Source organism: Somniosus microcephalus, chromosome 10 (genome assembly GCF_052327205.1).
Source record: "Somniosus microcephalus isolate GS21.2 chromosome 10, FLI_Smic_1.0, whole genome shotgun sequence".
In the NCBI taxonomy this organism is placed as follows: Eukaryota; Metazoa; Chordata; class Chondrichthyes; order Squaliformes; family Somniosidae; genus Somniosus; species Somniosus microcephalus.
Window position 1 is genome coordinate 199,691,091 of NC_140996.1, and position 23,411 is coordinate 199,714,501.

The window sequence follows — 23,411 nt, forward strand, 5'->3', positions numbered from 1 at the left end:
TATTTCAAAATACTCATACAGTGAATTATTTTTGGAGTGCAGCAACTTATGTTGGCAGATGCAGCAACTTGTCTGCATCAGCAATGTCCTACAAACAGGAATGTGATGAATGACTAGTTAATCTGTTACTGACCGAGGCAGGAATGTTGGCTGGGACAGTTAACATGGAACGCATTCATCCAGACTGCTGCATCCAGATCAATCAATGGTGTATCATTTTCTTATATGTCATGTTCTAGCATTCTGCTGGTTCAGTAAATAAATGCAATTCTCAGTGTGGTACTGAGCTATACAGATCAGAGAAGTCCCAGCTTTGATCCTGACCAAATGCTGAATTCGCAGATCTCGGTTGAGGCAGGTTTGGACACACTACTATTAGTTCAGTGTCCCTGGGTTAGGAAAACAAAAAATGACCCAGGATTCCAGTGATCATTGCAGAAAAGTGTGTACATGCCTAATGTGTGATGAGATAGGATCAGGCTTGGCTGGGATGTACTCCACGATTCAATAGCCCATCAACACTCACTGTCTAGGCTCACATCAGTTTGTTGTTTGGCTACTGAATGGTGATAAGAGTGCAACAATTCAGAAAAAGCAGCATGGGGACTTACCCATTCTGTAAAAAAACCTTCTGTCAGTCAATATATAATGGCACTGATGCTGAACATGGAAAAAACCTATAGCCTGCGCCATCCTATCTTCTAGCTAGTAGTCACAGTTATAATGTTTCCTACACACTTCAAAAGTACTTCATTGGCTGTAAAACACTTTGGGATGTCCTGAAAGGCGCTATATAAATGCAAGTCTTTCTTTTTTAGTTAGCACTGTTGCCTCACAGCGCCAGGGACCCGGGTTCGAATCCGGCCTCGGGTGACTGTCTGTGTGGAGTTTGCACATTCTCCCCGTGTTTGCGTGGGTTTCCTCCGGGTGCTCCGGTTTCCTCCCACAGTCCAAAGATGTGCGGGTTAGGTTGATTGGCTATGATAAATTGACCCTTAGTGTTAGGGGGATTAAATACGTGGGGTTACGGGGATAGGGTGGGATATGTGTAGGGGTTACGGGGATCGGGTGGGATATGTGTCGGTGCAGGCTCGATGGGCCGAAATGGCCTCTATCTGCACTGTGGGGTTTCTGTGATTTCTGTGATTTTTTCCTTCCTAAAGAAAGAACTATAGGCATGAGAATTAGAAAAGATGATTTTTTTAAAAATCGTAATAGCAACAGTAAATTTTTCATCTTCCCTGTTCAGTGTCAGCTGGGTTTGAATTTAAACACTGGTCTACTGGAGCAAGTCCCGTTAACTTAACACACCAGTGACATTGGTAGTTTGACCTGGTCAATAGACCACTGCTTTCATCAGTGAATGCGTTCCAATGGTAGCATATTCTCACCACACTTTGCAACCACAAGCAGGAAGCTTCTTGTAGGCTTTTCACAACCATCTCCACGAAGGCCCTCCAGGTGTATAAAGAACAGTAAGTGTACTTTTAGTTTCTGTTATGTTACATAGAATATACAGCACAGAAACAGGCCATTCGGCCCAACCAGTCTATGCCGACGTTTATGCTCCACTCGAGCCTCCTCCCATCCTTCCTCATCTAACTCTATCAGCATAACCCTCTATTCCCTTCTCCCTCATATGCTTATCTAGCTTCCCCTTAATTGCATCTATACTATTCACCTCAACCACTCCCCGTGGTAGCGAGTTCCACATTCTCACCACTCTCTGGGTAAAGAAGTTTCTTCTGAATTCCCTATTGGATTTCTTGGTGACTATCTTATATTGATGGCCTCTAGTTGTGCTCTTCCCCACAAGTGGAAACACTCTCTTTGTATCTACACTATCACAACCTGTCATAATTTTAAAGACCTCTATCAGCCTTCTGTTTTCAAGAGAAAAGAGCCTGTTCATCCTTTCCTGATAGGTATAACTTTGCAGTTCTGGTATCAAACTTGTAAATATTTTTTGCATGTTCTCCAGTGCCTCTATATCCTTTTTCATTGTTTTTTTTTAATTCGTTCTTTGGGATGTGGGCGTCACTGGCAAGGCCAGCATTTATTGCCCATGAGAAGGTGAGCCACCTTCTTGAACCGCTGCAGTCCGTATGGTAACTGAGTTAAGAGTCAACCACATTGCTGTGGGTCTGGGGTCACATGTAGACCAGACCAGGTAAAGACGACAGGTTTCCTTCCCTAAAGGGCATTAGTGAACCAGATGGGTTTTTACGACAATCCGGTAGTTTTATGGTCATTACTGATATTAACTTTTTTTAATTACAGATTTATTTAATTAACCGAATTTAAATTCCCCAACTGCTGTGGCGGGATTTGAATTCACGTCTCTGGATCATTAGTCCAGGCCTTATGTAACGAGTCTAGTTACATAACCAATATGCTACTGTACCCCTAATGTGTAAATTATTCTATAGCAAACTAATCTGAATTGTTATATTGCAAGGAAGAATTGGGAAATTTTTTCTTGCCCCATCTTTGGGTATTTTATTCTTGCCTTGTTCACTCACTCGTCTGTACAAAGCACTTTTAGTGGCTTTTCTGTTGTGCGTGTCTCAACAGTGCAAGTAGGCTATTCAACCGTAGTGGATATCACAGCCAAGCCTAATCATGTCCTCATGAAACGTCCACACATGCATACTTACAGCAGGGCTACTCGACGTCAATCAGGTGGGGGAACCCCAACTAATTTCCCCTCCCAAACCAGGGTGCTGAGGTCAATGTAGTGTCCCTATCGCTCCCCTGGCTAAGATCAGCTACGTGAGTGCAGACTAGGAATCGAGTCTGGAGGATCTGTCTGGCTCAAATACTCGCTGCATAAAGTCAGCAAGCTATCGGGGAGCCATGAACATATTAACATGCAAGACAAATTAATTTAGTAAACTTACTTGTCGAGTGCATCTGAGCATTTGGGGACATTCTCAGAAATGATACAGTCTTGCGGTCAATTTCACAGTCCTGCGCTCCACTGCACCCTATAAACAATTGCAAATCATAAAATCCTACAGCAGCTGCAAGCTGAACTATTTACAAGACAAGCAATGCTGCCATTTGCTGCCAAAACCAGTTTTCCTAGCACATTTCCAAATTTTTTGAGTCTTCCAGCACACCAACAGGAAAGCCAAGTTTTAACATTTATGTCCCAAGATTTCTTCCCCTGAAGTAGAAGTACTTACTTGTAAATGAATCACTGCAGTATATGATTATAATTTGCTCAATAAAAACACAACAAATTTAAATTGTGTAAAATTGCCACTGGTCAAGCAATTATTCATGGAGTTTTGTAAAGCTCATGGTTTTAGTTACACAGGCCAGAATACAGTGAATATTAATTAGAGGATAATTACAATACACTACTATTCCCATCTGAAGCTTTATTTTGTTTTAATACAAGTGTCATTTGTACAGTTCAACCTAGTACAAAAATTATATCTGTCCACAAGCTATTGGTAAAAGAACAAACAAGAATTTTCTTACAAAAAATAGAAACTTAGTATCGAATGAAGTGTTTCAGGATCTGGTAGTAACCTGCCATTACGGCACATGGTGATACAATCGGAGATGTCAAGTGCAGGATTGTACTACTGTACTGACAGAAAGGCACAATGTCATTACAAAAAAGAAACAGTGGTTGATGCTGAAAGCTCTACTCTAACGTGGAGTATTTGGCACATGGATATTACCCAAAATGAAAACAATCTTCACCCGATTTTTGCAAACTTGGTGCAAAAATCCTTTACCATTACACGGCAATTAAAAATTGATGTCCTGTAGTTCTCTAGTTAAAAAACATGGGCCGTCAAATTTTAGTTTAGGTGTTAATCCTTTTAAAATGGAATATCTCTACTCAAAGCAGAGAGAGGAATTTTGGACAAAGACATCGGGGGGGAAAATTTAGTTGTTTAGCGCTAGGAAGTTAGCGCCCGAGCGCGATGATTTTAGCACCGCTCGCGAAATTGACCAGACATTTTGCGACGGCGCTAAACACTACCGCCACGATCTCCTGCGCCCGCAGATCGTGACGTAAGTCGAGCGTGCAACGCCCCGGTAGTACCCCGGACCGGATATTGAGTTGCGCCCCCTGCCTTTCCGCTAGCAACGACAGGTAGAGGGGAATGTTTTGCAGTCGGGAAGAGGCTGGGGGAGCGCTATTTAAAGGCGGCCGCTTCCTGCCTTTTCTTGTCGGCTAAATTTTTGGTACACGCAGGTTGAGAGGGAGGGACACGTCTGAAAAGATTTAACACTGTCCTAAGGAGTTTTGGCCCTCAGCACCACTTTTGAGGTTCCTAAGTGCTGAGCTCTTTCCCTGGGCCTATCCATTAGTGCATCCAACACAATTGCTTTAGAGGTTTCTCCAGGCCGAGATTCAAGGCTGCAATGAGCAGGGAGTGGCTGGCCAGAAAGATGGCCCCTCCCCTTTAAGAACTGGACAGCGCCAGTCTGGCTTCCATGGTATTGACATCGCCTGAGCTTCGGTAGCGTTCTGAAGTAGCGCCTCAGTCCCCGACGTTAGCGCCTTGAGAGGTGTGTAGCGCCTGATTTAGTGCTCAAATCACCTCCAGGGGCGATAGAGGCAAATTTTGCAGTCGGAGGTGATAATTTGCACCCAGCCGATATTAGCGCCCCAAAATGGGCGATACCGAATTTCTCCCCCAAGTGTCCATACACTAGTATTCTATGGTATAATTCCAGGATCAGAGTTTCAAAATTTGGAACATGGCAATAATTCTAATACTTTCTCTTCCTTTTAAGTGAGGCGTATTAGGAGGCACTACTGTAAGCTATTTATCAGAACTATTTATGTATCTCAAATAGGGATGAATAATATGTACAAAGAATCAGCTTAAAAACCTACTTTGCTGTATATAGGAAATAACAAAGCATGGAACAAGTAAAGGCCATTTGGTCAACCAAACCCACTCAGGGCCAATTCCTGAGGGAAAGTTTTGAAAAATTTCTCCTGATTCCCGAAGTAACTGGGCAAAATTCCAGAATGTGTATTTATCCCTACAACTTCATTATTCAGTCCTGGCTGGTTGCTTTCCACAGATGACATTTCCTTGTTAACAGCAGCACATTTATTGCCTTCCATGGTGTATTTGGCTGTTTTTCTCCATACTTAGACCTATAATTTTCCATCCCAGTCTTAAACAGATATTTATCCGGCTCTTTCTAAATGCTAAATAACTACCTAATTCAACAAAGTAAAAATCCAGTCTTTTCTTTAGTGTCCATCAGATATTTTTCATTTGTAAAATGTTCAAATTCTATACATAAAAGCACTATGATAGTGATGGGAGATACAAGAGCTGCAAATGTAATACAATAATGGTGGCAGCAGTTATGTTATTGGACATGTGCCCACATTGTATGCGAGACAGATGATTTATTTTTGATACAATGGTGAGCTGATGCAACTGAAGCTGCGTGCTCAAACAAATGAGCGTTCGGAACTGCAACAGCACAGAAAGGAAGATAACAACAATTTGCATTTACATAGCACCTTTATCATCCAAAACATCCAAAGGCATTTCACAGGAGTATTATTAAACAAAAATGAGTATGCACACGCAAATCTGCACAGGCAGTCTAATTACACCTGCCGCTAATCCATCTTATTAATAGTTCAATAGTTCAATATTTGAGATTTTTATATGTTAAAAATGTATTAAATTATTCATACGGTGTATTTATAAACATATACAAATAATCTTTATCATTTTGATTGTTAAAAAAAATGATATTTATTGAGGAAAGTATTTTTAACAGTGATTTTTATTGATTATTAAAAATTTCAGAGAAATGCAGAAATAGACCATTGTTTTTAGCTGTAAAACTTAAGTTTGATTGTATAAAAGCAATCCTTTGAGGCCTACAACATAAAAATATTACAAGATTACATTTGTTTTTTCCTTCACAGTATTACAGAGATAGGCTTTCAGATTTTACACTTATCGAGCCAAATGTATTTTTTCCCTCCCATGTGCAACTGAAGTCTCTTCACATAACATAACATGCCGAGAGGTGCCTGGTGTTCATTCTGTGTCTTCACCCACCGGCATGCTATGGCCGAGACAAGAAACTCGCTGTTCAAAATGCACCAGTGAATTGAGACTTCTGCAATCATTTCCACCAAAGGAAAAATGGGAGATTTTAAATTAACACTTGAATTTTACAGCATACATTATAACTATTGGCAACCATGTAATCTTGAAATAAATAGCACTGATGCCATAGTAATACAAAGTAACATTTCGGCATTATCTGTAATATTCTTCCAATAATTTTAAGAAAAACCAAATAAACATTTTTTTAAAATTGTTTCACAGAAAATTATCAATAAGTCTTTGAAGGGATGATACACTCAACTATCGCAGTACTCCCCTGGGCCTCAGGGTTACAGGATGTAGGAACCAAATCTATTCTGATTCTTTTCCAGCTATAATTTCTGCACAGGTATGTTACATTCCTGCTGTACAATAACTTGAGAAATATATATGTAATGCAAATCAATCTTCCATGGCAGTGCATAAGGGGAGTCAAGAGCAACTGTAGTCTTCAAGCAAAGTGGGGTTAGAGGCTGGGGAATTATTGGAGCAGGGCACGCAGATATAATTCAGTCCTTATTTTAAAGTTGTAAATTCTGTCCTTATTTTTATATTTCCAGTATAAATCTCTATGTCCACATTTATAATGGAAACTGTCTATGTAAATTGTCACGCTGTAATTACACTCTCCCGCCAGTAGCAGTGCTGCAGCATCTCCACTGAGGCAGGGTATAATTCCATCATAACAAGCTTACATTGATGATTTCCATTATTAATGTGGCCATAGGAATTTATGAAGTGCATGCAGATGCAAGATATTTAGTATACTAGTCCACCTCGAATGGTATTGTACGTGGGCAGTCAAGACCAAATGCAGCATTCGGGTCAAGCAAGGTTAGAGGGCGGGGGGATAATTTCACCAAGGTAGGGGAGGTCAAAGTTGGATTGGAAGGAGGTAAATGGGAGTAGAGGGGAGAGGGAGAGAAAAGGGGGAGAGGGAAGCGGTGATGGGAGAGGGGATGCAGAGAGAGGTGGGAAACAGGTTGCAAATTGTCTCAGCAGGGAGTGGTGCCAGTTGACAAAGTAGCCTGAGGTGTGTGGGGTGCAGGTGGGGGGATTTGCAAGGTTGAAAAGTGTGAAATTGATACAAGTTGCCAGGAGCCATTTTACCTTCACTTCTATGGCTCCTTTTAGGCAAACTGATTCTGGTTGATGGGCAATATACGCGAAACTTACGAGATACGCTTTCCTAAGCTTTGCTTTAATAGCATTTGTAACCAAGACCTTCCTGAGATTTTGCTATTTTTAAACTTGCATATATCGTGGGCACCTGGGTCCATGATGTTTTCCTGAACAGGGTAGATAAGAGATTTATGGGGATTAGTAAGGGACTATCACGCAACGCAAGGTGCTGTCCCATTATACTCAATCGGTCACGTAACGTTATATTTGCAGCCCGCCTACATGTACAGTACCGTTACAATCTTGAGACCACTCACTATTTAAAAATAATAGATTACTAGTAGTAGCTCATGGGGACGTAGAATAACTGATATTTGCACCACACCCGCGTTCCAAACACAGCCTGCAGCCATTGCTGGCTCCTTTCCCCACCACACCACGTCACACTACCCACTACTTTCTAGGGGATTAAATACGTGGGGTTACGGGGATAGGGTGGGATATGTGTCGGTGCAGGCTCGATGGGCCGAAATGGCCTCTATCTGCACTGTAGATTCTGTGATTCTGTGATCTGAAAGGAAAGGAGGAAATAAGAAAAAGACAGAGGCCATGAAATTCCACAGGACCACCACCAGTCTCCCACTGTAACTTTGACGATGCTGTTTCCCTGGGGTTTCTACCAGAATGCCAGCAAAAGTCCAGTGTCAGCCCTGGGGTATATCGGGGCCCAGGAGCAAAAATAAGAGTTAATGGAAGAGAAGCAGAGGAGAAGACAGAGACAGAATGAGAGGAGAGACACAGCAAAAGCCAGCACATACAGGTTAAGATAGGCACTATATTTTGTGATTGAATAGTGTGTACACAAACACACACACATTATTCTATTATTACGGTCAGCCAGCAGTCCATCGTTTTAGCTTTTAACCAAGACTCCATCCAGGAACGTGTGTGCAAAGTTGAACAATAAAGGTTTGATAAAGGCCCACTGGACTCCATGGCAACTGTAAGATTGTTTTGTACACAGCACAGCGCCACAAGTTACAGTTGCCAGTTGCCAATTCTTCCCTCCATATTTCAAGTGACTTTATTAATTCGACACTACTATTATTTTGAGGTTTACATACTGTATATAATTTGTTGATAGCATGTACTGTCGATGATAGGAAGTATAGCTCTCGTTACCAGCTGCTTTCCTTGTGACCTTTTGCTTACTAATTTAAGACCCGCACATCTTCCTGCTATAATTTAACAGGAAACAGCTATTTCACAAATATGCTGTAAACAGAAATGCAAATGAACAAGCTGTTGTGGTTAGAAGCACAGCAGCGAAGTCTTCAAGAGCACAATAGAAGCTCATCCCATCCCCCATGTAACCTTTCTTCCCCTCCCCCACCATCTGCCACAGATAGTGCTCACACCCAGAAAAGCTCAAGTGCAGTTCACTCCAGATACCAATAGATAAGGAGTAACGTTCTGGTTCTAATATTATCAGAGCTGCACAGTGGTCTTCTAGCATTAAAGGTTTACCATATAAGCCCCAGTGCTTGTCTCAAATGTGTCTGTGCTGCCAACAGAAAGACCACTGAAAGTGTAAACAAAATATCTAAGTGGGAAACAGCAGATGGAATCTAATGCAGTTTAAGTGTGAAGTACTGCACAGAGGAAGAAAAATGTGGGACACAAATACTCCATGAATGATGGAATAGCTAAGGACAAAGTTAGAGATCTAGGGATTTTAGTAGATTCATCCCTCAACATGTCTAAACGCTGCAGAGCAGAAATAAACAAAGCAAATAGAATGCAGAACGATATAGCTGAAATCGGAGAGTATCAGTCAGAGGAGCTCATGCTAAAGCTGTACAGTGCTCTGCTCAGACCACACCTTGAGTACTGTGTCCAGTTCTGGTCCCAGAGACTAAAGGTAGCCCCTCAAGTCCAGAAATTTGTACAGGGTACAGCCATGGGACTCATTCCTAGTATCAGAGGACCGACAAGAGAAACTTGGGCTTTTCAGCATTGAAATGAAATGATGTGACTAAGAGATGATTTTAGAAGTGTGAAATATAGAAAACAGTAAAGATAAATTTAGTTCAAGCTGATGAAAGAAATTTAGGATTGATGTCAGGAGTGGTTTACAACAAGTGTGATTAGCACATGAAATGGACTTCCGCAAAAACCCCGGAATCATTTAGGGAACAGTCGAATACTGTCCTGTGGGACCTTAGGGTCATTCTGCATGTCAAATGGCCTTTATCGTCAGTACCTACTTTGTGAACTTCTAATGGTTTCTGGTGATTTGGTGTTGCTAGATTGACTGCAAGCCATCAACATTGCACAGTGATTTGAGCCTCACAATGACCTTAACCTGCACCCTATTGCTCTGTTTTCACAAAATAAAAGTGATTTCTTTTCCCTCCAGTTTTCTCTTTACCCCACCTCTCCAAAAGGTGATGAGTCAAGCTGGGAAGAGTTCCACAGGTGCCAGCAGCCCTCTGGCACCCAACTTGCCATTCAAGTGTGAGCCTGGACAGTGGCTATAAAAGAATGCATCGAAGGAGAAAAGGACAGTCAGCATATCAAGTCTGTTCCTTTCATTCTATCCAAAACCTTTAATCTCCTGAAGAAAGCTCTGCAAAGTTTTTCCCAAGCCCCTGCAGAGGTAAATAAAGCAAAACTCTGGAATATGTATCTAAATTTACATCTTCCAATATTCATCATCATCTTCTTCCTTCTTAGGCAGTCCCTTGGAACCGAGGATGACTTGCTTCCACATTAAAAATGAGCTCGCATGTGACTGATGAGTCCAATGCGGGACCTACAGTCTCTGTCACAGGTGGGGCAGACGGTGGTTGAAGGGGCAGGTGGGTGGGGTGCTTGGGTTGACGTGCGCTCCTTGCGCTGCCTGCGCTTGGCTTCCGCTTGCTCCTGGCGAAGAGACTCGAGGTGTTCGGCGCCTTCCCGGATGCTTCTCCTCCACTTTGTGCGGTCTTGGGCCAGGGATTCCCAGGTGTCGGTGGGGATGTTACACTTTTTCAAGGAGGCTTTGAGGGTGTCCTTGAAGCGTTTCCTCTGCCCACCTGGGGCTCTCTTGCCGTGCCAGAGCTCCAAGTAGAGCGCTTGTTTTGGGAGTCTCTTATCGGGCATGCGGACAATGTGACCCGTCCATCGGAACTGATTGAGCGTGGTCAGAGCTTCGATGCTGGGGATGTTGGCCTGAGCGAGAACACTGATGTTGGTGCGCCTATCCTGTCAATGGATTTGCAGGATCTTGTGGAGGCAGCGTTGGTGGTACCTCTCCAATGCTTTGAGGGGCCTGCTGTACATGGTCCATGTCTCTGAGGCATACAGCAGGGCAGGTATCACTGCTGCCCTGTAGACCATGAGATTAGTGCCGGGTTTGAGGTCCTGGTCTTCAAACACTCTCTTCCTCAGGCGACCAAAGGCTGCACTGGCACAGTGAAGGCAGTGTTGGACTTCGTCGTCGACGTCTGCCCTTGTTGACAGTAGGCTCCCGAGGTATGGAAAGTGGTCCACGTTGTCCAAGGCCTTGTCGTGGATTTTGATAATCGGGGGGCAGCACTGTGTGGCGGGGGCAGGTTGGTAGAGGACCTTTGTCTTACGGATGTTTAGTGTAAGGCCCATGCTCTCGTATGCGTCGGTGAATATATTCATATATGAAGCAATATTCATACTGCGTTCCTCGGTATTGCTCCAAAAGTTTGAAAACCATCATGCTCCATGTAGAAGTCAATCTAGCAGCATTTTTCCTTTTTACCCTGAAATCCAGGTATTGATTCATCTTTTAATATATCCACGCAGTGGATGTGGTATACATGGATTTCAGTAAGGCCTTCGATAAAGTCCCGCACAGGAGACTGGTCAAGAAGGTAAGAGCCCATGGAATCCAGGGTGCCTTGGCACATTGGATACAAAACTGGCTTAGTGGCAGAAGGCAGAGGGTGATGGTCGAAGGTTGTTTTTGTGACTGGAAGCCTGTGGCCAGTGGGGTACCACAGGGATCGGTGCTGGGTCCCTTGCTGTTTGTGGTCTACATTAATGACTTGGATATGAATGTAAAGGGTATGATCAGTAAGTTCGCGGATGATACAAAAATTGGTAGGGTGGTAAATAGCGAGGAGGGTAGCCTCAGTCTGCAGGACGATATAGATGGGTTGGTCAGATGGGCGGAACAGTGGCAAATGGAATTTAACCTGGAAAAGTGCGAGGTGATGCACTTTGGGGGGACTAACAAGGCAAAGGAATACACAATGAATGGAAAGACCCTAGGCAAGACGGAGGGTCAGAGGGATCTGGGTGTGCAAGTACACAGATCCCTGAAGGCGGCGGAACAGGTGGATAAGGTGGTAAAAAAGGCATATGGGATACTTGCCTTCATTAGCCGAGGCATTGAATATAAGAGCAAGGAGGTTATGATGGAGCTGTATAAAACACTGGTTAGGCCACAGCTGGAATATTGTGTGCAGTTCTGGTCGCCACACTACAGGAAGGATGTGATCGCGTTAGAGAGGGTGCAGAGGAGGTTCACCAGGATGTTACCAGGGCTGGAGCGCTTCAGCTATGAAGAGAGACTGGGCAGGTTGGGTTTGTTTTCCTTGGAGCTGAGGAGGCTGAGGGGGGACATGATTGAGGTGTACAAAATTATGAGGGGCATAGATAGGATGGATGCTGAGGAGCTTTTTCCCTTAGTAGAGGGGTCGATAACTAGGGGGCATAGATTCAAGGTAAAGGGCGGGAGGTTTAGAGGGGATTTGAGAAAGAACTTTTTCACCCAGAGGGTGGTTGGAGTCTGGAACTCACTGCCTGAAAGGGTTGTGGAGGCAGAAACCCTCACAACATTTAAGAAGCATTTGGATGTGCACTTGAAATGCCATAGCATACAAGGCTACGGGCCAAATGCTGGAATATGGGATTAGATTAGACAGGGCTTGATGGCCGGCGCAGACACGATGGGCCGAAGGGCCTCTATCCGTGCTGTATTACTCTATGACTCTATGACTCCTTTAGCCACGTCACTACTCTGTAGAGGGAAAATTCTACTAATCTCAACGTCTTGTGTGAAGCAACAGGAAATCTGGGCAATTTACCCAGTCATAGCCCAAGGAGACCGAGGTCAACTGCCATGATGGTTGATGACTACTTTTTTTTTTAGCATGTGCCATAAATTGATTCTGGAACTTTTGTGTTTTTGTGTGATTGAGAACCACACCATGCAGTGTATCTACCAGCTGATGCAGCAGGGGAATAGAACACACATGGTTAGACAGAAATTTATTCATTTGAAAATACTTAAGTTGTAGAAAGTAATATTCTTCATATGTTACAAACAGCTGCAGGCAAGTCAAAAAAAAAATCGCACAAGAGTGATACTGTTTGGGAATTCTTTGGATGCAAGCATAACAAGTTCCACCTTCGGTAAGTTCACTTGCTCAGTGTGACTTGGCAATTCCCCGCAAGTAACTACGTGTAGCAGATTTTACTACAGCTAACTGCATCTGATTATCTCAAGTTATACTACATGTTTGGTACTAGATAGGTTCGGAATGCCGCTTCTAAAACTGCAGCACAATGAGTATAACTTTCCCAAACTGTGAAGTACTGGAACAGACAATACCATTATAAAAGGTGCCATGTGGCCTGGCCAGCTACTGATGCAACAAGTCTGGTTTCTGAATTGCAAGTCCGATAATACTATGTAAGTTATACTTTAGCTGTACGTAGAGTCTATTGCAGATAATAAGCGTGAAATGCAAGTATAACCAAAGAATTAGAATGTGGATACACAGCAACAGAATAGCTGAGCCACAAGCAGAGTAGTATGGGTGTTGCTTAAACCCATTATATGTTACTTAGTACTAATTGAGTGAATGGCACCAATTCTTGCATTGTAGGACTATTTAACAGGACACCAGTTTCACTATGGCAGGGTAACTTGTCTCAGAAAAAAGGAACAACTGGAGCAGTTGGCTTATTAATGCAGCGAACTTCAATTATTGCAGATATACACATCTTGTTTGCAAAATAGAATTCATATATAAATTCAGACAAATCCAATGTTGGACTTGTAAAGTAAATGAGGCAAATTCTATACTTCGGAAATGAACCAGTCTCTGTTCAGTCTTATAAGACATGAACTGATCTAAAAGAAAAGACTCAACAATAAATCTCACGTACCAAAAAACTTGTTACTGATGCCCTTTCCCCAACAATTCTTCCTGTGATCAGTTCTTCCATCGACATACTTTAGCCAATGTTCAGAGACCAACAGAAGGCATTGCAAGCAAATTAAAAAGCAAACAAAAACTGGGGGAAATTATCAATTGGAGCAGTAGTGGCATTTCCACAACCTACTGGACTTGTGAACTACCCAATGTATAAATGAGCAAGGTACATGAATCAAAAGGCATGCACACATTCGACTTGTGTACTTTGACAACAATGTCCATGCTAAACTGGGTAATGGAGTAGTTTGTGTTGTATCGAACATCTCCCATAGGAAACACAAAAGAAGAAATTAGTCAAAAATATAATCTGCAAAAGCTGGTATCGAGCCGCCTTGAAGTGAGACCTGAAGGACTACTAAACCAAATTAGTCACAATGCCATTCATTGTTGCTATTTAAATTGTGCCTCCACAGGTCATTGTGTAGTGGTGGTAGACAAATAATGAGATAATGAGTCATTCCATCCATGTTGCTGAAAATATAGTGCATGGATCCCCCTGGGTGAGTGAAATTGGATTTACTGGCAGTAATACTGATAGTGTATTTTCTATCACCCAAAGTCACAATCTTTCCTGCCTCTTTGCCTCTCTCTCCCCTCCCCCATAGATGTCATTCTTAAATTTAAGACAAGTATTTACACATCTTCTAGGCAGACTTTACACACAATTGTATTCTATTCTGCTGCCGCAGTGACTGGGAAAGATGTCCTTAACAAGAAGTTATCGCACATTATATTTTTTTTAAAACTTAACATGTACTTTTTTCCCCAGATTGCTTTTTGGGCCTATGGCTAAAATAATGTTCCTATAAACTGCAAGCCATCAGAAGTGTGTTAAAAATTAATTTCTGCACACTTTTATAGTAGCTGGTTACTGTGCAGCACTGGCAGAAACATGGGAACAGTGCCCACCTTCTTGGTTAGGGAACGGTACAGAGAATAAAAGGAGAGAAGATGAGGGAAATAATAATTGAAAAACAAGAACAGAGACAAATGACCAGATCCTGTCCCCCACAAAATCAAACTCACCTATTGACCCTATCCTCACCAACCTTCATTAACTCCCCATCCCTCAGCTCATTAATTCAAAATACTCATTCTCGTCTACAAATCCCTTCATGGCCTCTCTTTCCCCATGTCTCTAACCTCCATTCTTTCATCTTTGGTACTGTGCGTTTCCCCGTCCCTCTGTTCTACCATCGGAGGCAGCACCTTCAGACATCTAACTCCCACACTCTGGAACACTCTCCACAAATCCTTCCACCTTACTTCATCCTTCCCCACCTTCAAAATTTCCGTAAAACCTTCCTATATAACCGCACTTTCCCTTCCTACTCCTGATCAGGTCTGACCCTGAACAGTCACATAGGATGATCCATGGGATGGTTTACTACATTAAAGTCACTCTACAAGTTTAAATTGTTGTGATAAAAACATTTTATGCGTTGCTTTCCTTTGATTAGCTGACACTGTCTTTCAGAAGTTAGGACGTCTGAAGGGATCTCAGGAGCAGGCCAATATTTGAAAATATTTAAAGGTGTCAGTGGGAGTGCGTCGATATTTGCAAAGTGTGCCCATAAAAAAAAGTTTGAAAACAACTTGGAACAGGCTTGAGGGACTGAATGGCCTACTCCTCTTTCTATGTTTGCTATTAGAGAATCAGAGATAGTGGAATACAGTTTTAAATAATATCAACTCCTAGATCAAGAAATGGCCCAGGCAGCATCATTTAGGTATACTGTACTAAGCTGCTGTAAACTGGAAAGTTAAAAAAATATATATACAGCTAAGTATAGAAAAATAGCTGTGATTTACTTGCTTAGGAGCAGAAATAATCTATTATCACACAAAGATATGATAATAAATGGACGCCACAAGACCAAAGAAAAAGAAACTCTGCTGCAGTCTTTTTTGGTCACATCATTTTTTTTTCTGAGGCTGTCCTATATTTATGTAGGTCACAGGAGCATCACAATTCAAGCAAGCTGCTAAATTTTATTTTTGTAGGATAAGGTCGGCAGTCAATTGTGATGAATTATTAACATTTCTCCTTGAGAACTGATGGCAGTTCAGACCATTTACTCTATGCCTCTAAAAGACTGATTGCACGTCGAAAAGTAGCTTTCAGATTAGCTTTACTTTTGTACAATGAAATTCTAAAATCACAATGTGAAATATTATTGTGAAAAGTATACAGTGGGCAGAATTTGTATCTGATCCTGCACTTTAATTTAAGTGCGTTCAAAAATATTACTACAGCATTTGAAAGCACTTTAATAAATCTTAGGCACCCCGATGGTTAAATAAATTCACTGCACCGTGTGGAACCGAGCCCAGCAGGTAGTGGATGTGTATTGCATTCACAGATTTCAGCTGCAATAGGTCTTGGAAATGGTACAATCTGCCTCGGCACCCCTGGATCTCTCATCCAGTGTTCCTGCTCCGGATCACTATCCAGCGATCCCTGCTGGAAAATGCGTGGGTATGGACAATGCATGAGGAATGATTTAGGCTTGGTTGTGATGCCCTCCTATTGTTAAATAGTTTGCCAAAATACATTGTTCAGATTTGCATATGAAGAGCGGCGAGTTGAACAAGCCAATGCCCATTTGGGCAAGCTGTGAATTTATTCCCATGAGGAAAGAATGGGTTGAAGAGGAAGGAAGTTACAGGAAAGGGGAATTACTACATTGACATGTTGAAATGCACGTTATTAACGAACTTTATTGTCGTCTTATAGCTGTGTGTCCACATGAACCAGTGTAGGAAGAGCACACCTGAACCACGTCAGTCTTTCTCAAACCATATACAGTACTTGGACAGTTGCTTGTCTCATCTTTGTTTATTTTACTTGCTCCACATCCTCATGTTGAGTGGAACTCACCTGGGCTTACAAGTAGTAAGAATTACTAAGTCTGTGCCAAGAGCATACCTCGCACTGCAAAAATGATTGCAAAATAGCTTTACAACTAAATCTTAACCTTCATTTAAAAAAAACACAAGTGGAATGTCTTCAAATTCTTCACTTTAACCATTTGAACCTTGCTCTGGTGAAATTCCATTCATCAACTCTGCAACCTTTCCTGAACTCTGCACAGCTTTTCCACCCAGACTCACGTGTGGAATTTCCTGATATCTGCACCATCTCTGCATGATTACTGCAGTCAGCTCAAGTCTGGAAATCAGCACACAACGGTAATAGTAGAACCAGATGTGATGGGATTATATTCACAAGGTGTTATGTCCAACTTTATTGTGTATCTAATCAGCTGCAATTTTCTTCGAGTTAACATACAAGACATTGTATGATCAATTCAGCAGTGTAACACTTACCCCTACCATCGGTAGCACAATGATGTGCAAACTCCTTCTAGCCATGCGCTTCATGTATTACAGGTAGGACAAGTGACTTATCATTCAGATCAACTCAGAAACTGCCATTTTCACTGCCTCTGGGTCTTATAATCCAAAATTGGGGTACTTGGGCAGAAGTACAACTTGCCTTTAAGGTAGTAAAATGCCCATGGTATTCATGCTGCATGTGGTAAGGGTATAAATTCTAGGGATTTGTTAAAGGATGGATGTCATGCCACACCAAATCACTAGCCCTAATTACAAGTTAAAGTATTAGCACAATGTAAACATGCACTGAGTCTGACATGTACATTAGATTAGAAGTTACAATCAATTATGTTATCCCGCAAACGCTTAAACTCACTCATACCAAATTCTTCCTTCTAATTTAGCCAAGGCAGTAAACACCTTTGTTTAAAATAGTGCAGAAAGAAATCTGGTACGGGTGTATTAAAGTTCACATGGCAACACCACCACCAGTGATTTTTACCTTAAGATCTTGCATAGTGGCATAAATTACAATACAGTTTTCTACCAATTTTATTATTCCACAATGCAGGGCACACATCATAAAACATGGGAATGAAAGCATACAAAGTTATGCAGTAAAAGCTTCAGCTGAAAGGGACCTATTTTGGAATAGATTTTTCACCAAACTAAAAATCAATGGTGTCTGGCTTTACACTGGCTACATAAATCAGTGTGCAGCTGAATTATGTCACCTGCTACAAATAAACAGCACAGCAGGAAACTGTACGCAAGTAGTTAACTTATGTAATTGTATTAAATATATTAAACAGCTGTCCCTTGGCTGTTGAATTTATTTTATTTTCTGGCCTCATTTTAAAAAATTTGTTTTCTACTTCTCCACTCTCCGTGTCCCAGTGTGTAACAAACCTTATTCCCCAGACAAGAGGGAAAACAGGCTGGCTGGCAACCCGAGTCCCAGGCCTCCGCCAATTCCACTCTGGAACGTTAGACGTGAGAGAATGGTCCAGTGACTCACCGTCCAACCTTCCCTTCCCATTTGTGGGAATGTGCACGACATCCACCTGGCACTAAACCCAAATGGCACAGCTGTGATTACATATTGGGAATCACCGGCACAGTGCACTGTCACTTTACGGCATTACATGCTGGGATCTGCGCTCCATATCAATCTGCACTCATTTTATGCTCCTTTACATTGTGTGTCGCAGTAAACTATCTGGTCTGCTTACATAATTGACATTGTCAATTGTCAATTCAGCAAGGAAGTCCCAAGTTTAATTGGATAGTTTCTAGGGATGGGGAGGGGAAAGTGCACGTGTACTCGATATTACAATTTTACATAATGCTGCATATTCCCATGCACAGCACTTGTATCAGAGAAGCATTTCTTTATCAATTTAGACAGCATCAAATGCATTATTTTGACATTCATTTTTCCAGTTTATTGCACACCAGAGAACATAAACTCAAATGTTCCCCTGAGGCAATGGATAAATGCACCACGTGCTGAGATACTGAGTCATAAAACAGGAAGTTCCAAGGCTCAATCGCCAGTGTCCGCTGAGTTATCTGATCTTGGCTGGGTGGTGATAGGTAATCTACTCTGTCTGAAGTATCCCCGAGCTAGAAAGGGTGGAGGGGAAGAAGAATCAGCTGGGGTTCAAACTCCTGATCACTAATCCGAGCACATGCAACAACAACAACTTGCATTTAGATAGTGCCTTTAACGTAGTAAAACGTTCCAAAGTGCTTCACAGGAGCATAATCAAACACAATTTGACACCAAGCCACATAAGGAGATATTAGGATTGGTGACCAAGAGGTAAGTTTTAAGGAGCGTCTTAAAGGAGGAGCGAGAGCTAGAGAGACAGTGAGGGAATTCCAGAGCTTAGGGCCTCGGCAGCTGAAGGCACAGCCACCAATGATGGAGCGATTAAAATCGGGGATGCACAAGAGGCCAGAATTGGAGGAGCAGAGAGATCTGGGAGGGACGAGGCCATGGAGGGATACGGCAGTCAAGAACAAAATTAGCCTCAATTCTCCCATGATCGAATAGATTGCTGATACTGTTGAGGTTACACATGAAGATTGGCTACTTTTTTTTTAAAGCAAGCCACAGCTGCTGACATCATAACAGCCAAAGTGCTTCAAAGTTATTCATTCTCTGTGAAGTACTTAGAGATATTTTTGAGACATATAAAAAGTTATGCTTGTTTTTTTCTAAACTCCATAGGCTGCTGGTATCTACGGACATGTGTCTCAACATAAACTCCCACCTCGAGGAGGGAAAGAGGTGAAAATTCAGGGGATGGGGATGGAAGAATAAGAAAAACACAATGTGCCCTTGTCTGGAGGTGCTAAGAGATTTTAATGCTGGCTACAACAAGCAGTGTTGTGACACTGCTACAAGAATACACTGTAAATATAGACAATCTAAAATATAACTGCAGCAAGTCTGAAAAAGTGCAAAACCACTTTTAGATCAGTATTGTTGAGTTTGAAACAATGTTATGGGTATTATATTGCACCTTTTGGGGCCAGCTTGACAAAAACTCGTGGTGTGATACTGGTAGCATACTGGGGGTATAAGTTTCAGTTCTGCAAATAAAAGCTTACTCTGCTCTGACCCTTGTGCAGTAACAGATGTCTTGGTTACTCTAGTGAAGTGGAGTGGGGCAGATTCACAGCTCAGAAACCAAGCCGTCAAGGGGCATGGCACAGATGTCAGTGAATTATATCATGTCACCACAATGGTGTCCCTCTGTTGCCTGTGCAGTTCAAAGGTTGTCGGTGTTGGGAGTCAATTTTGATGTGTGTTTACACAGGTCTAACACCGGATTAAAACTGTAGTGAAACACCAAAAAAGATCACACACTTTCACACTCTCGTTTCAAGAGACTATACCTTTTTTTTTTAAAAGGGGCAAGAATTTGATAATCCTGTTGAAATAGCTGCTTCCATTGAAAGTGAAGTGACGTTAACATTCCAGAAAGACTGCGACTATTGTTTCACTGGCAGTGTCCTGATGAGGTGCTCCCTAGTATCACTGGCCAGGCCTCACATTTTGATGATGCAAGAAAGGACTTTTCATCACGACTTGCCTCCCTCTTCCTGTCACTATTTAAACCCAAACAGCAAAACAATTTGCTGGTGGGCACACAAGATAGGAACCAGCAAGCCAGGCAAATAATAGGCAGTATATTACTGGCTATAAACACAACCTTGAGATTTTAATCACAAGGTTCTCCTCTTTGTTTTCAGCACCATAACCCTTCTATTGTGTTCTAACCTTGTGTAGTTATGCAAGTATCACAGAATCACACACAAACCCCACAGTGCAGATAGAGGCCATTTCGGCCCATCGAGCCTGCACCGACACATATCCCACCCGATCCCCGTAACCCCTACACCAACACATATCCCACCCTATCCCTGTAACCCCGCGTATTTAATCCCCCTAACACTAAGGGTCAATTTATCCTAGCCAATCAACCTAACCCGCACATCTTTGGACTGTGGGAGGAAACCGGAGCACCCGGAGAAAACCCACGCAAACACGGGGAGAATGTGCAAACTCCACACAGACAGTCGCCCGAGGCCGGATTCGAACCCGGGTCTCTGGCGCTGTGTTCTTCTGGACTATTCTACATGCTAACAGTCCATTATTAATTACAGACTCTGACTATATTACCAAATGTTTAAATTTGTTGCTCCAAAAATCCTTTACAAAAAAACTAAGCAAACACATTCAGAAACGGCTTATTTTTTAATGCTGTATCACCACAAGCACATATTGCAAATTCAGGCATGGAGGTCAGCGAACCCCACGGAATTTTCTATCCATTAAAATGAGTGGACAGAAAATCCTGCATGGCCCACTGACCTCGGCATCTAAATTCCCAATATGTTCCAGCGCACAAAGCTCCACACCAGGAATACAAAGTGGAAAATATATCCTAGAATTTAATTACTTTTAAAAGTTTAAACCGTTTCCCCAACGGCCTAATATAAATGCAGAAAATGATGGAAATACTCAGCAGGTTAGGCAGCATCTGTGGAGAGAGGAAGCTAGGTTTAACATTTCTGACGGAAGGTCATCGACCTGAAATGTTAACCCTACCTTTCTCTCCACAGATACTGCCTAATCTGCCGAGTGTTTCCAGCATTTTCTGCTTTTATTACAGATTTCTTGCATCTGCTGTATTCTGCTTTTTGTTTGCCCCGATGGCCTAATGTGTAACCCTGGCCCTCAAGCGGGGCAACACTGGGGCTTTACAATCATCCTCAGCTCCCCTGGGCTAGATGGGAAGAGGGGAAGGGAAATCAGCCTGGGTTCTCCTTGTTGATCACTGTCCAGTGACTCCTGCTGGTCATGAGGTGCAAAACAGGATCAGACTCGGCTACAATTCCTTCTACAGTCGAACATTCTGCCAACACTCACTGCCCAGGCTGGAAGTGAAGAATGGCCACTTTGAATGCTGAAGCACTAATCACGCCCATGAAGCTACACCCTGACAAGAACAAGCAACTAGCAGAGAAGAGGAAGAAAACTGGTGGAAAATCAATTCCTGTTACAGATTGAGAAGTAATTTTTAATAAGTATTTCAAATAGCTCTCTCAATGACCCTAAATACACCGTCTGGGGTGTAACAGAATTACAGAGGCCAGGAAGATCTTAAGAGTGAATACCCAGTCTGTACTGAATTAAAAAGTCTTAGCCAGACTGGTAGTAGGGCCACTACAATTGGACTCAGTGCCCCAGGCTGGGGTGAGGGGGAATATCAGTTATCTTCTTGCTCCTGATTGCTATCCAGTGACCCCGATAGAAAATGCACACGAGCACTGAGTGAGGACAGAATCAGCTAAGTAACATGGCAACACCCAGTGTCGAGGCTCCCACATGGGCACTTAGGTGAGGTACGAGGGGGCAGCCGGCACCCTTGGACATAATCTCTGTTAGGCAGTCCCTCGGATCCGAGGATGACTTGCTTCCACATTAAAAATGAGTTCTCAGGTGGCTGATGAGGCCAATGCGGGACCTACAGTCTCTGTCACAGGTGGGGCAGACAGTGGTTGAAGGGGTGGGTGAGGTGCTTGGGTTGACGTGCGCTCCTTGCGCTTGCTCCCGGCGAAGAGACTTGAGGTGTTCGGCGCCTTCTCAGAAACTTCTCCTCCACTTTGTGCGGTCTTGGGCCAGGGATTCCCAGGTGTCGGCGGGGATGTTGCATTTTTTCAAGGAGGCTTTGAGGGTGTCCTTGAAGCGTTTCCTCTGCCCACTTGGGGCTCTCTTGTCGTGTCGGAGCTCCAAGTAGAGCGCTTGTTTTGGGAGTCTCGTATCGGGCATGCAGACGATGTGACCCGTCCATCGGAGCTGATCGAGCGTGGTCAAAGCTTCGATGCTGGGGATGTTGGCCTGAGCGAGAACACTGATGTTGGTGCGCCTATTCTGCCAATGAATTTGCAGGATCTTGCGGAGGCAGCGTTGGTGGTACCTCTCCAGTGCTTTGAGGTGCCTGCTGTACATGGTCCATGTCTCTGAGGCATACAGCAGGGCGGGTATCACTGCTGCTCTGTAGACCATGAGCTTAGTGCCGGGTTTGAGGTCCTGGTCTTCAAACTCTCTTCCTCAGGCAACCGAAGGCTGCACTGAAGGCGGTGTTGGACTTCGTCATCGACATAATGCTTGTTTTCTAAACATGTTTCGGGTTCCAGTTTTATTTTCTTGTTCTTGAAATTGTTGGAAAAAGTATTTAAACATTTGATTATACAAGTAGCATTGAAGATGCCATCTTAACAGAGATAAGAAAGCTCTGGTGAAGGGTCTCCACCCGAAACAATAACCTGATTTTTTTTCTCTTTCCACACAGACCTGCACTGTATTTCCACTTTAAAGGAGCTTTTAATTGAGCACCTCTATAATTCGGATCTTAGAAGTACACTACCTCCCTACAGCGACACTGCTGAAACCAGGTCCTTTATCCCAACACCAGAATCAGGGTCTAGGATTCTGCCACAGGAATAAGGGAGCCAGTTTTAGCAATATAAACACAGGAAGCCAGCGCACAGGTGTGGCTTTCACGCAATCCGAACTACAGAAGCACTTAATGCAGTACTGAGGGAGCGCTGCACTGCCGGAGGTGCCGTCTTTTGGATGAGACGTTAAACCGAGGCCCCGTCTGCTCGCTCGGGTGGGCGTAACAGATCCTATGGCACTACTTCAAAGAGCAGGGGAGTGATCCCCAGTGTCCTGTCCAATACTTATCCCTCAATCAACATCACTAAACAGATTATCTGGTCATTTTCACATTGCGGTTTGTGGGAGCTTGCTGTGCGCAAATTGGCTGCTGCATTTCCTACATTACAACAGTGACTATACTTCAAACAGTACTTCATTGGATGTAAGGCGCTTTGGGACGTCCGATGGTTGTGAAAGCACTATATAAATGCAAGTCTTTCTTTTTTTAATGTAAAATTGCCTTGAAAGAATGCTCCTTTAATTCTATTTGCAAATCAGCAGTATTTTGGAGCATTGCTGATAAGTAGCACCGAGTGGTAGCCGCATCTGTCTGACCTTATATTGCAGGAA

The 23,411-nt window shown here is 42.9% G+C and overlaps 1 protein-coding gene across 6 annotated transcripts in view; it reads right to left on the minus strand.

The window, feature by feature from the left end:
- LOC147111992 (F-box-like/WD repeat-containing protein TBL1X) overlaps positions 1–23,411 on the minus strand; it is a 330,596-nt gene that overhangs the window by 271,595 nt on the left and 35,590 nt on the right. For 3 of the 6 annotated variants that reach the window (XM_085999444.1, XM_085999442.1, XM_085999443.1), the window contains one exon: positions 2,901–2,987. The exons of the other annotated variants lie outside the window; for them this stretch is intronic. The gene's annotated coding sequence lies outside the window, so the exon portion shown is untranslated. The remainder of the gene's footprint in view (positions 1–2,900; positions 2,988–23,411) is intronic. 6 annotated transcript variants of the gene reach the window in all.